The sequence below is a fragment of the Platichthys flesus genome, chromosome 13 (genome assembly GCF_949316205.1).
Source record: "Platichthys flesus chromosome 13, fPlaFle2.1, whole genome shotgun sequence".
NCBI classification, from domain to species: Eukaryota; Metazoa; Chordata; class Actinopteri; order Pleuronectiformes; family Pleuronectidae; genus Platichthys; species Platichthys flesus.
This window is the reverse complement of record NC_084957.1, coordinates 5,430,929-5,442,291: the sequence shown is the minus strand read 5'-3', so window position 1 is coordinate 5,442,291 and position 11,363 is coordinate 5,430,929. Positions and strand designations below refer to the sequence as shown.

General features: G+C 39.1%; 1 pseudogene; it reads left to right on the top strand.

The window, feature by feature from the left end:
- Positions 1 to 10,710, top strand: LOC133967001 (alpha-1,6-mannosylglycoprotein 6-beta-N-acetylglucosaminyltransferase A-like; annotated as a pseudogene).
- The last annotated feature ends 653 nt before the right edge of the window (positions 10,711 to 11,363 follow it).

Here is an 11,363-nt window from a genome sequence, read left to right as displayed (position 1 = left end):
ATGGTCAACCCTCTCAAGGTTAGAGATGACTGCTCTGTGTTTGAGGAGTTGAGTTTAGCTCTTTTTGATACTTGAAAAGCAATGTGACGGGTCAGGAACGAGTCAAAGTAGCGTGAGAAATGCAGAAAGCTAATTCACCAAGTCTGTAGGTGTTCTGCTGTTTGTCATCATCACATCCCAGCTTTATGTTTCTTCTTTATCTTTAACATTCGCATTGTGATCTAAAATCGCTTCATTTTGATTTCCAGTGTCACACGTCATCCAGACATGAGAATCCTGAAGCGCCGCCTGCGGAGGACCACGTGTGTGCTGCTGGGCTCTGATATCATCTGAGTTGACTGTATCTCCTCCAGGTGTGTGTCTTCCTTCTTCCACTTACATTTAAGTGGCCTCTAAAGCAACATGTTGTTTAACAAATCCAGAGCTAATCTAAGATCTGATCTTGGATCTAAGTATCCAACATCCCGAGCTACTGTTAGGCAGTGACACTGCTAAATAACACGATGACACTTTTCACTGCACAGCCACTGAAACTTACTGATAACATGGAAAATGCTTCAGGTAAAGAACCAGCTGATTTAATCCAGAACCCCATGGTCCAAACCAAGGTTCAGGTCTTTGTTACATTTGATCCAGCTAGTTTTGGTTCCCTTTGCATTTCAGTGAGTGGACTAAAGACTTTAATCATAATTTGTCATTTTGGGATCAACAAATGTTAATTGCATCTATCTTACTTGACACTGTTCTGTTTGTAGATGAGTGTGCGCCTAACATATTGTCAATAATTCTGCTTTTAATCCATTAACTTTTTAAATAAATGTCACTCTGTTAGTCTCGTTCCCTCTATAAAATCATTGTGGAAGCTATATGAACGTCTTTGCTGTTTAAACATTAAATTGTCAGAGCAGGCAATCCTGATCCAAGGCACCTTTCACACCGCGCTTTTGTTCACACTAAACGTAAAGTCTGAAGGTCATGACCAGACACTGCTGATGAGAACAGCAATAATACCTTAATCTGCTCCCATTCAGAATGGACAAAAGTGTTTTGTGTTACAACCACAAAACTGAAGAGGCATGACAAAGTGTGGATGGAAAAGCCTAGGGCTGAAGATGAGAAATAAACACAAGAAGTGATGAGGTGAAAAAAGAGTGGCCATGAAGGAGAAGAAAATTATATTTCAAAGTGATTTTGTTAGAATCTAGATGTCATTTAATGTTCTTTAGCTCTGCTCCTCACATGGCCTTTAAACAGTGAAGTGAATGTGCAGCTCTTCACCCTGGGCTCCTTTTCCTATTTGAATAAGTTCAAGGCCACTGCAGTGCCAATGAATAGATAGTAATTGAAACCATTTCTTTGAAAATCACACTTTAAAAACAGGCTATTTAACTAACATTAGATTTAAAAAAAAGCAATATTCTTTCATGTCAGAACAATCTTTTGTTTTCAAATGAATATGTTGTAATAGACTTAATTTCTCTAAATTCTTCCGGCTCCGCTCTGTCTTCTCTCGCCTTTAACTACTTTGTACACTTCCACTTCCCCGCTCACGTCTCTTAGACTTGAAGAGATTTGTCAAGTTTGTGGATTATCTCCTGAACATTTTGAAATCCTCAAATTATTGTAAGCACACCTTTAATATCATAGTTGTGAATATGTATTATTATATTCAATTAAAATTGGAATTTCCCCAACCTCACTGACCAACCTAACGCATTTCCCATATGGTTTTAATGTGTGGAGCCAATATAACTTCAGATGTGAAACCAAGGGGATTAGATGGGATCGAATAGGGACGAGGAAACAAGTTTGTTTTACATTTATTCCATATGTGATTTTAAAATGTTTTCAGATGTAAAATCCATATGCTTGTACTGTGAAGGCAGAACATATCTATTGACTGAATACCCTTTGAATAGTGATACACAGCGGTCAGCTGGCTCCACTGTCCTTTTCAGATGCAAGCTTCAAGCATCAAGCAGCTGCATTCTGATAACCTGCATCTGCAGCAGCAAGTGGCTCACTTGAAGGAACTCCGGAAGCTACAGGTGGAGAAGGAAGAGAGCAAAACCACCAAATAACTATTAAATTACCTGTGATCGAATTAAGAGGAGGATTCTAACTATATTCACACCTTGTCTGTTTTTAACAGTGAAAAACTGTTACCAGATCAGTACAGAGGAAAGCAATTACATTTAATCAGCATGTGAGAACGCTATTTAATAGAAAAGAACGGACATGTTGACTAAATGATGAAACGAATTAAATATATGGTGCCATAGATCCTTTCAGTGTCTGTCACACACCACCCCAAGCTAAATAATTCATATGTAAGAGGTGTATCTCAGAAGAGGTTCAAGTCCGTCAAAACAACTAAGAATGAGTGGTAACTGATGGGGACTATTTCCAGCTGAGGTCTGATATGTTAACGTATTCCAATTACTGTTTTAGTAAACACTGATGTAACTGATTTTCAATGTTACTGTTGACAATGATGTGAAGCTACTGTGAAATCAACAAGGAGAGTTTAATTGTGTATACGTAGTCAACAACAAGACAATTCAAAGGGCTTTACGTAAAATGTTAATAACATTGTGACAGATTATAAAAAACATAAGACAATGCCTAAATGTAGTATTTAAAAAAAAAAAATGGATAAAAAGTAGATGAATACAAAAAATATATAAAACAAAACTAAAAAGGATAAGCATTCTGTCAGCAGTTACTTAGCAACAAGCAGCAAGGTTTGGGTAATATATTAACAATTCAGACACCGTTAAAAATGTTTTTGACTATAGGTCCCTGTCATGGTTTCAGAATCAATTAAATCAAAATACATTTTTAATCTTAAATCCCACCACACTGTACAATTGTTTATAGTTGGGCACACTGTGTTTATTGTGCAGTGTAGAGTAAGTATTGAGTGTTTACTGCAGAGCCAGCTCACATGCAATGCTCAAAGGTTTACAGACACATAGAAACACAAACAGATTCTTATTTTCCTTCATTCATTTATTTTTTTTCACTGCTGGAAGGAGTTTGAGCAAACAACTTAGCAGCTGACTCACTGAAGGAATCGACTCATTATTCCTCCCATGGGCCTTCAGGAGTTTTTGTAGAATTATTAAAGACAGAATCGATACACACCACAAATTGGCTGAATCCCTGTCAATTAGAGTTGGATTTAAAAAAAAATAAAAAAAATTGACTTCCTCAAGCAGGAGGTGAAAACCCACGGGCTTCACCCTCGAATGTTAATGAAGACTTTTAATCAACTAATGTGGTTTTGCTACATTTGCATTAAAGTGGCATTATCTCCCACTTCGGGTCAGCTCATGTTTATTTATGCAGAATGGAAATGAAAGAAAATAATCTACTCCAGTTCTTTTTTCTAATGATATCACCAATTAAAAAGAGCATGAAATGACTAATTGAAATGCATACAGCGATCATCAGGAGTCTGTACTGCTATCTCCTACCATTTGACTCTTATTATATTTGAATGCATAGAGCAAAAACTGCATTGTTTGTGTTTCACTTTCACGAACGAACTTTGCTCTTCCACAATGATGACAGCCTGTTTTCCTCACCGAAACAATATCAACATATAGTTTCTCAACATAGTTGGAATGTGATATGAGGTAGAGCAGCAATCTTCACCCGTAGCTCATCTGGGGTTTATTCTGAAGCTGTTCTTGCTTCAACAGCCTGATTTATTTTGGACATTTGGACATGGTGCTGTTCTGCTCGTCACTGTATTGACATTCTTGTGGCCATTGTGGTTTGCTGTTGCTCCAGTGGATGAAGGCGATGTGGAGGACTGATCCCTGTTATAGCAGTCTTGCGAGGTACCCAGCTGGTTTCAATTTCACATAGCACCTGCTCGGCAACGCAATGTTTGTGTTAATGCTTGGGTCTAACTCGCCCTCGCTTCCTCTCCGTGTTGTGTTGAAGATTGAATCGTGGTGCTCTGTGCTCCCAGGTCGATCTTCCTCTTCGGGAAGAAACGTCGGAGGTAACGACGAGGCCAAAGAATCCAAGACGCGTTTTTTTTTTTGTTATTTCTCTCTGTGCTTTTTATGCTTGTAGCTTTTACCAAATTTTCTATGCAAGCTATCACACCCACAACAAAGGCTGGACAATTTCAACTCTCACCACAACCCCTTGCATATTTATTTTTTTTCAGGAATTTTGACAAAAATAAATATAAGAAAAAATCCAAGAGCAGACATTTTCAGCGTGGAGAGAAGCACAAGGAGAAGAGCTGAAGCTTCTGTGCACTATTCAAGACACAAATATATCTGAGTGCAAGCGCCCTGCAGTTTGTGCACAAGCAGAGCTTATCTAAACAAAAGCAGTGGCTGTTTGAGTGTGATCAGATTTAGAATTTATATATCAGCACTAAAGTTCAACAAAGCAGTGAATTTGTGTCTCTTTGATTTTTGCAGGCAGAGTCTGACCAGACTGTGGACCAGTCTGGAGGGTCTGTACTCATCTCTGAAAAACACAGTCCACCAGAGATTCACCAAAGAATTCAAAGTATGGATGAGATTTGGGTCGAGCTCAGACGCCCTGTCTCTCTCAGCCAAAACCAACCTCACAGAGCGAAAAGCCAAACACGTAATGTTGACCTCCCCATTGATCCTGTGAACGACTGTTTGCTAAGCTCTGCTCTACTTTGTCTGTGGTGCTCCGGCACTCCTCCATTCCAGATATGCAGTTTACCATAACAATGGAGGCAGATTTTCTACTTGATATTCCTGGCAATTTTTCAATGGGTAGTCAGTTTGATACAGAAGCAAACAAAAGACTGAAAACCAGATCTTCATCACCAGGGTCTGACAAACGTCTAATCAGAAGGGACAACATACAGGCCATTGATGGAGCTCAACAGCTGGGGCCGAGCCCACAGCCCTACAGACATGAATAAACGGAGAATGATAATGACTGGATTCTGCCAAACGACGTCTTCCTCTCCCCAGATCCTGGAGCCCAGTGAGACGAGTCAGGTTTCAGAACAGCAGACAGGTCCTTCAGTGGCCGGCCCCCTTGGGGAACTAGTCCAGTGGAGTGACCTTATCTCCACACTTCACAATCCTCTGTCACCATCTTCACCTTTCTGCCTCTGTACCTGATCTAAAGAAGTGAGGGCTGCACACGAGAAGAGCCGACGGCTGTCCATCAGGATGTTGTTGTGAAAATAAAAAGTGGGAGAAGACAAAATTAGATTTAAACAAGAGGTTATAGATGAAAAAATCACACTGTAGTATTTTTTTTAAAGTTATAATCTGCTTGTTAATTTCTCCCTGATTGTTTCCTGTGTATTCATTCTAGGTTTGTTTCTCTGTCTCGTTAGTTTGCCCCTCTCGTCAGTCAAAATCAAAAACAAAGCTGATCTATATGGGCATCGTTGGGCTCAGACAGTTTCAGGAAGTACTTCAGAAATCCTGGATCAAATACAAGTGAGTGTCATTATCTTATCAGTCGCATATTCTTGTGAGATTGACTGAGACAATGTGTCACCTCCCCCTCCTCCTCCGATATTAAAGAGAACCTGTGGTCGCCAACAGTTGTCAAAAAACCCTAACCCTAACCCTTAACCCTAAGGGGTTTAGTTTGGACGATTGTTAAAAAAATGCCAGCCTCTGCAGACAAGACCCGAGGTAAATGTAAAGTATTAAAATATAATGTAATAAAATATAAAGTATCGAAATATAAAGTATTAAAATATAAAGGGTATATATTAGGATAAAGAAATCAACAATTTGTACAATTTCAGCCTCAGATTTTAAGATAATCATTTTAACCAGTGACTCATATATCGACGGTACTCTGTTCCATAGACCTCATGTTGTATGAATACATATTGAAACACATTACATTTATAGAGGAATAGAATAATACACTTACAATGAAGCGAAACCGCTTCAGGATTTTCTTGGCCCCTCTGGTTTTCAGGACGGCTTCAATGCACCTCGGCCCTGATTGTACATCTCTGTACGTTACTGGAGGAATGAACATCACTCCTTCAAAGATACTGGATCGTGCATTCTGAAGCTGCATGATTAGGTACAGTGTAGTATCCATGGAGCCTTCACTTTGGCCTGATTTACACTATAATTTGCAAATGAGGCTCACTGCCACAATTGTGTTATTCTCATCCATGTCTCTCAGTGGCCAAAATCGCAACAAGGGGGCTAGATTTTGTTTTTGTTAACTTGCCAGATTGGAACCGTTCTTCGCATAGTTTCTTTCACAGCGTAGAAGTTAAATTGGCTTGAGATCAGATGAGTGTGGAGGCCTGATGATTCATATCATTTTTATAAACACACATCCCCTCACACTGCGGGGGGGGGGGGGGGGGGGGGGACATTTGTCATCATGGAGAACAGTATCATTTTGATAAAAAACCTTTTACGATGAAGGTGATCACTCATCATAGCTGTGGAAGGAGAACATTGGACACACTTCACTGCCACTTGAGTTTGGGAGAAAACGATTAGGTTGAAGAGAAAAATATGCAGATTGGATTTGGCTGGAGTGTATGGAAACTATAGCGGTACATGAGAGACTCCCATACTGCTCGTGCTGGCATTCAACCTTCAACCACATAACTGCATCTCCATGTAATCGTAAGTCTCATGTATGAACATTTCTGTAAATTGAATGGAATGATGTGTGGGTGGGGAACAGCTCAACACACTGATACTCTGATGTGTGACTGTATGTGCTTTTCAGTGTGAAATTCAGCTGCACATACTGAAGCGTTCAAATCATGCTACACAATTGCAAAAGATGTGGTTATTTCCAGTAGTGAAGCAGAAGTACTGTTTACTGAGTGGCTTCAGTTAACCCTTACAAACTGTTACATACCTTCCAAGTACAATTTTGAAGTACAGATATATTTAGAATGTATAAATAGTCTATCTGTCATTAATAAATGGATCATTAATCCTTTATTTATCTTCCAGAGAGCAGTGAGAGTGTATTTTAGACACATAGTGGTTTTAAACCACTCGTTTTGCTTCCTCTTCTTACTTTTATGATCTCATTTCTGGTTTAAGTTGGGAAGAACACAACTGATCTGATCACATCCAACGTTCTTGTGAAGAATTGAAAAGTTGGCTTTGAGGCAGATCACTGTGACTCAACATTACTGATGCTCTCGTGGACGAGTGGGAGCAAATCCCAGCAGCTGCTTTGTAAAAGCCTTAGTTTGCAGTATATTAATGCGAATGCTTCTGAAACACAATGTTCAACAATAATCAGATGTGATGTCCGGGCGTCCGCTTGCTGAGGTTGGGGGTTCAATGCGCCCCCAACACTGGCCATCTTATATTTAATTGTAGAGGATGTGTTTTGATAATGGAGCTACAGGTTGTGTTGTTAAAAAACAGTACATGTTATTTCCCATTAAGTGTATTATAAGTGGGATGTGTTTGTGTGTCCACCAGATGCATGATATGTGTGTTGGACACTTTTGGCACTGAACCAGACTTCAATCATGCAGTTTGGGCCCAGAAGCACAAACTTAAAAATCCCTTCGGTGGCTCCAGGCTGACCCCAGCGCAGCTCTACACCATGTTCAATAAGTCTTTCTTCTACAGCATTTGATTGTTTGTTTTATATCACAGGCTGTGTATAAAGATGGAGGAAGTGTCTCCTCTTCTTCCTACTATCCAGAAACGAACTGAGGCTCCACTTCCTCATGCTAAATATTTCCACTATGTTACAAAGCATTGCATTTCTCTCTGCCCCAACCTGGACTTGAAAAATTGATGTTGAAGACATGACCACAAAGCATGAGTTTAACACTTATCTGCAACTATTGATAAGAGGAATTCTGAATCATCTAGACTTCTTCCCAATAACAAAAGAAGACTCAGACAGTTCAAGTTCAAGCAGCACATTCAGCAGTGAACTTTCCATTCAGTCACTAAACGTGTTCCGTGTCAGTTGTTTAACATTCTTCTGAAACCCAGGGATCGTTCCTCTGAGACAACCTTTACCAGGGATTTAAACTTTAACAGAACCAGAAAAGTGACCATTTCTAAGGTGGCTCAACCACACGATACTGAGACTGACACTTTAAAAGACATTGTTCTGTGCAGGAAATTCATTAATTTAATAATTTAGCATTGTTTATCAGGAAAAAGTCATAAACTTTCTGAGCACAGGGCAATGGGAAGTAGTTTCCTGATTTTATACATTTAATGTGGATAATTAGTTGTGTATATTAAGTTTGTTGTATTCAATTACAGTCGAGGAAGTTGTTTATTGGTTTGTCAGCAAGAGGTTGAAAAAACGACTGATATTCATGAAACTTGGTTGAAGGATGGAACACAGGCCAAGAAAGAACTAATTAACTGTTGGAGCGGATCCAGAAAAAAGGGGCATATTTCTTTTTCACATTGCAAATCGTTTTTTCACTAATTCCCTTGGGAATAATAAATGGATTTTCATTATAACATTTTTTTGGGAATCAGGCCTTGGTGTTTAGAGATCTGATTCATGTGGGAACCACAAGTAGCTACTACTTGTTCATTTAGTTATTGATCGAAAGTTGTTTGAAACTCGAGCTGAATGTTTTATTCTTGTTGCTACGGAATAACTTGTGGACCAGCACCTGCATGAAGACTGAGGATCTGATCACCTTGTGTGCCCACAATATTTTCACAGTACTATATGTTGTTATATGTGGAAGCAGGGATTTCAAGCAACACAAACAGATCTTTGCTTTGAAGGATTAAATAGTTATTTGCACTAATCATGAATGTAACATATTCTGTTTATGCATCAGTGTAAAGTAAGCAGCATTGCATGTTTCTTAATATGTCCACATTGTAGAATAACCATTAGAAAATGCTGTTGCTCATCATATCATGTTTGAAAATAATTAAAATATAAGCGAAATGAATTTGATGGATCCTGTGTATAGAAGCAGGAACTGTAGGTGCAGTCATTTCTTGTGCTGGTGTTGTCTGGCACCTTGTGGTGAAAATAAACAAGTGCATGTGCTCATCATACTTACTTTACATATAATAGATGTTGTATACATGTGGAAAAAAATGTTTTTATTTTATCTGTGGTCTGTAGGTTTTTGTTGGGCTTTCCTTCCCATATAAAGGCCCCGACCCTCTGGACGCCTTAGCCAATGGCTGTGCTTTCCTGAACCCGCGGTTGCACCCCCCCACTGAGCAGCTTGAACTCAGAGTTCCTCAAAGGAAAGCCCAACATCAGAGAGGTCCGTGTTCATGTTCCAAGCTGTGACATTTCCTATGATATATTATTTAAAGATATGAGAGCATTTTACCTTTGGTGGAGTCAAACCTCAGTGAAATGGGCCAGAACGAATCAAATCATTTTACAGGAAGATATTTTCTGACACTTGATCAGTTTGTGTTGTAGCTGACATCGCAGACTCCTTACGTTGAGGCCATAGGAGAGCCGTACGTATGGCTGGTGGACATGTTCAATGAGACGGAAGTAGAGAAAGCTCTCACTGCTATTCTCAATCAAAGTGTACGATTATTTCCACTTGTGCCTCATTCACTTGTTTCTCAAACAGAAAAGTGAAAATACAGGCTCCACTTCATGAAATACCTTCCTCACTTTGTCCTTCACACAATTTTCCATCACCATCACACTGAAGTGAAGCTATTTGCATCTTAAACATTCTGCTTCGACCTTTCAGATTGAGTCCTACCTTCCCTATGAGTTCACGTGTGAAGGGATGCTCCAGAGGCTCAGCGGCCTGATTGAGAAACAGGTTGGAGCCTGTCTGTGTAATTGCCTAAACGATGGAGAGGAAATAGAGTTATGAATTAAAATGATAGATTGATATATTTTTTGCTTTAGGACTTCTGCCCCAGTCTTGGATGTGAAGGCGGAGCCGGGCATTTCCTTTTAACAGGCGTGTCAGAGGGTTGGAAGGATCTGTGAACCTGTGTTTTTCCCATAGCTCAACAGTGTTAAAGATTTTGCCGAGTAAACACACAAACACACACACACACACAAACACAGACTTCTATGATACCATTGAAAAACCTTTTGGAATAACAATAGATTCGATTTAAAACTGATCATATGAGTCAAAACCGACCTTAATTACATCTTTTATGCAGAATTCCCCCAATATTTGTTCACATTATTCAGTAGCAAATGATATAGCTTGTTCTTTTTGCCATCAATATTGAGAAGATGTTTCATTTCACTGTGAGGTGACCCGGGGATATATAAAGATATGATTCAATTTCAAGAGGTTGCCTTCAAGTCAAACGTCACTGTCTTTCCATGGTCTTTCATTGTCTTTTGTCTCTGCCTTTTCAGTCATGATTTGACATTTTGCAAATATATACGATAAATAACAGGTAATTTAGAAATTGAAATAGAGGAAAGAGTAACTAAGAGTTCACGAGACAAAAAAAAACTGTAAATTGCTTTTGACCATTTCCATTGACATTACAATCTTAGTCTTTATAACTTTGTCCCTAGCTGCTGATTATTGCCTCTTTTTGTTTTTCCAGAAATGATGTAGATTGTCAAACATCAGAAGTGTCCGACAGTGACCTGGGGTTTCCTGCCTACAACGGTACCAAACACTGTCTGTTCCAGTCTGACCCCCTGCTCATCAACCAGTCCTTGATTCGCATCTGTCCCTGCAGGGACTACATTAAAGACCAGATTGCCTCGTGCAGGGCACGTGTCTAACAGCTGGTTGTCACTCGCACATTCACGTTCACAGATCCAGGGCCACCGGAGAAACTCTGCAGGATCTCACTCTTCTAATCAGACACGTGTTAATGATGACACTCACACTGCACATGCTCAGGTCGATCCTCGCCCCCCCACCAGGAAGTCACAGGAAGCTTCAACAACCGTCAGTATTTCTATCTTTGTCATGTGTATAGCTACAATCTTCTTTCATGGTTGATTGCGTGATCATTTAAGCAGCCATATAAAGAAAACACTACTTTAAAATGAAAAAACTGTTGCAGTTTTGTACAATAAATATATATGTTATATTAAATATGTTTAATCCAAGTCTGCTGCATTCAATGCATTTTACACTCTCCCTATCTCTGACTGAAATTTACAGATAGAATCTGTCAGTTCAACAATTCAAGGCAAATTCTATGCATCAAAAAACAATACTCAATTAGCAGACATGTTAATGGAACTGATATTTATGAATGTGTCCAATACACAGATCCAAATACAAATCTGGATCTAGTGAATTTAAATGTGGGAGGGAAATCTTTATGTGATACTTGAAATACCATTGAATAGTGTGCATACAAGTCATAACTGTTTTATAAACTTTATTTTACTTTTCCTTAAGTACACATCAGATAATTGAATAT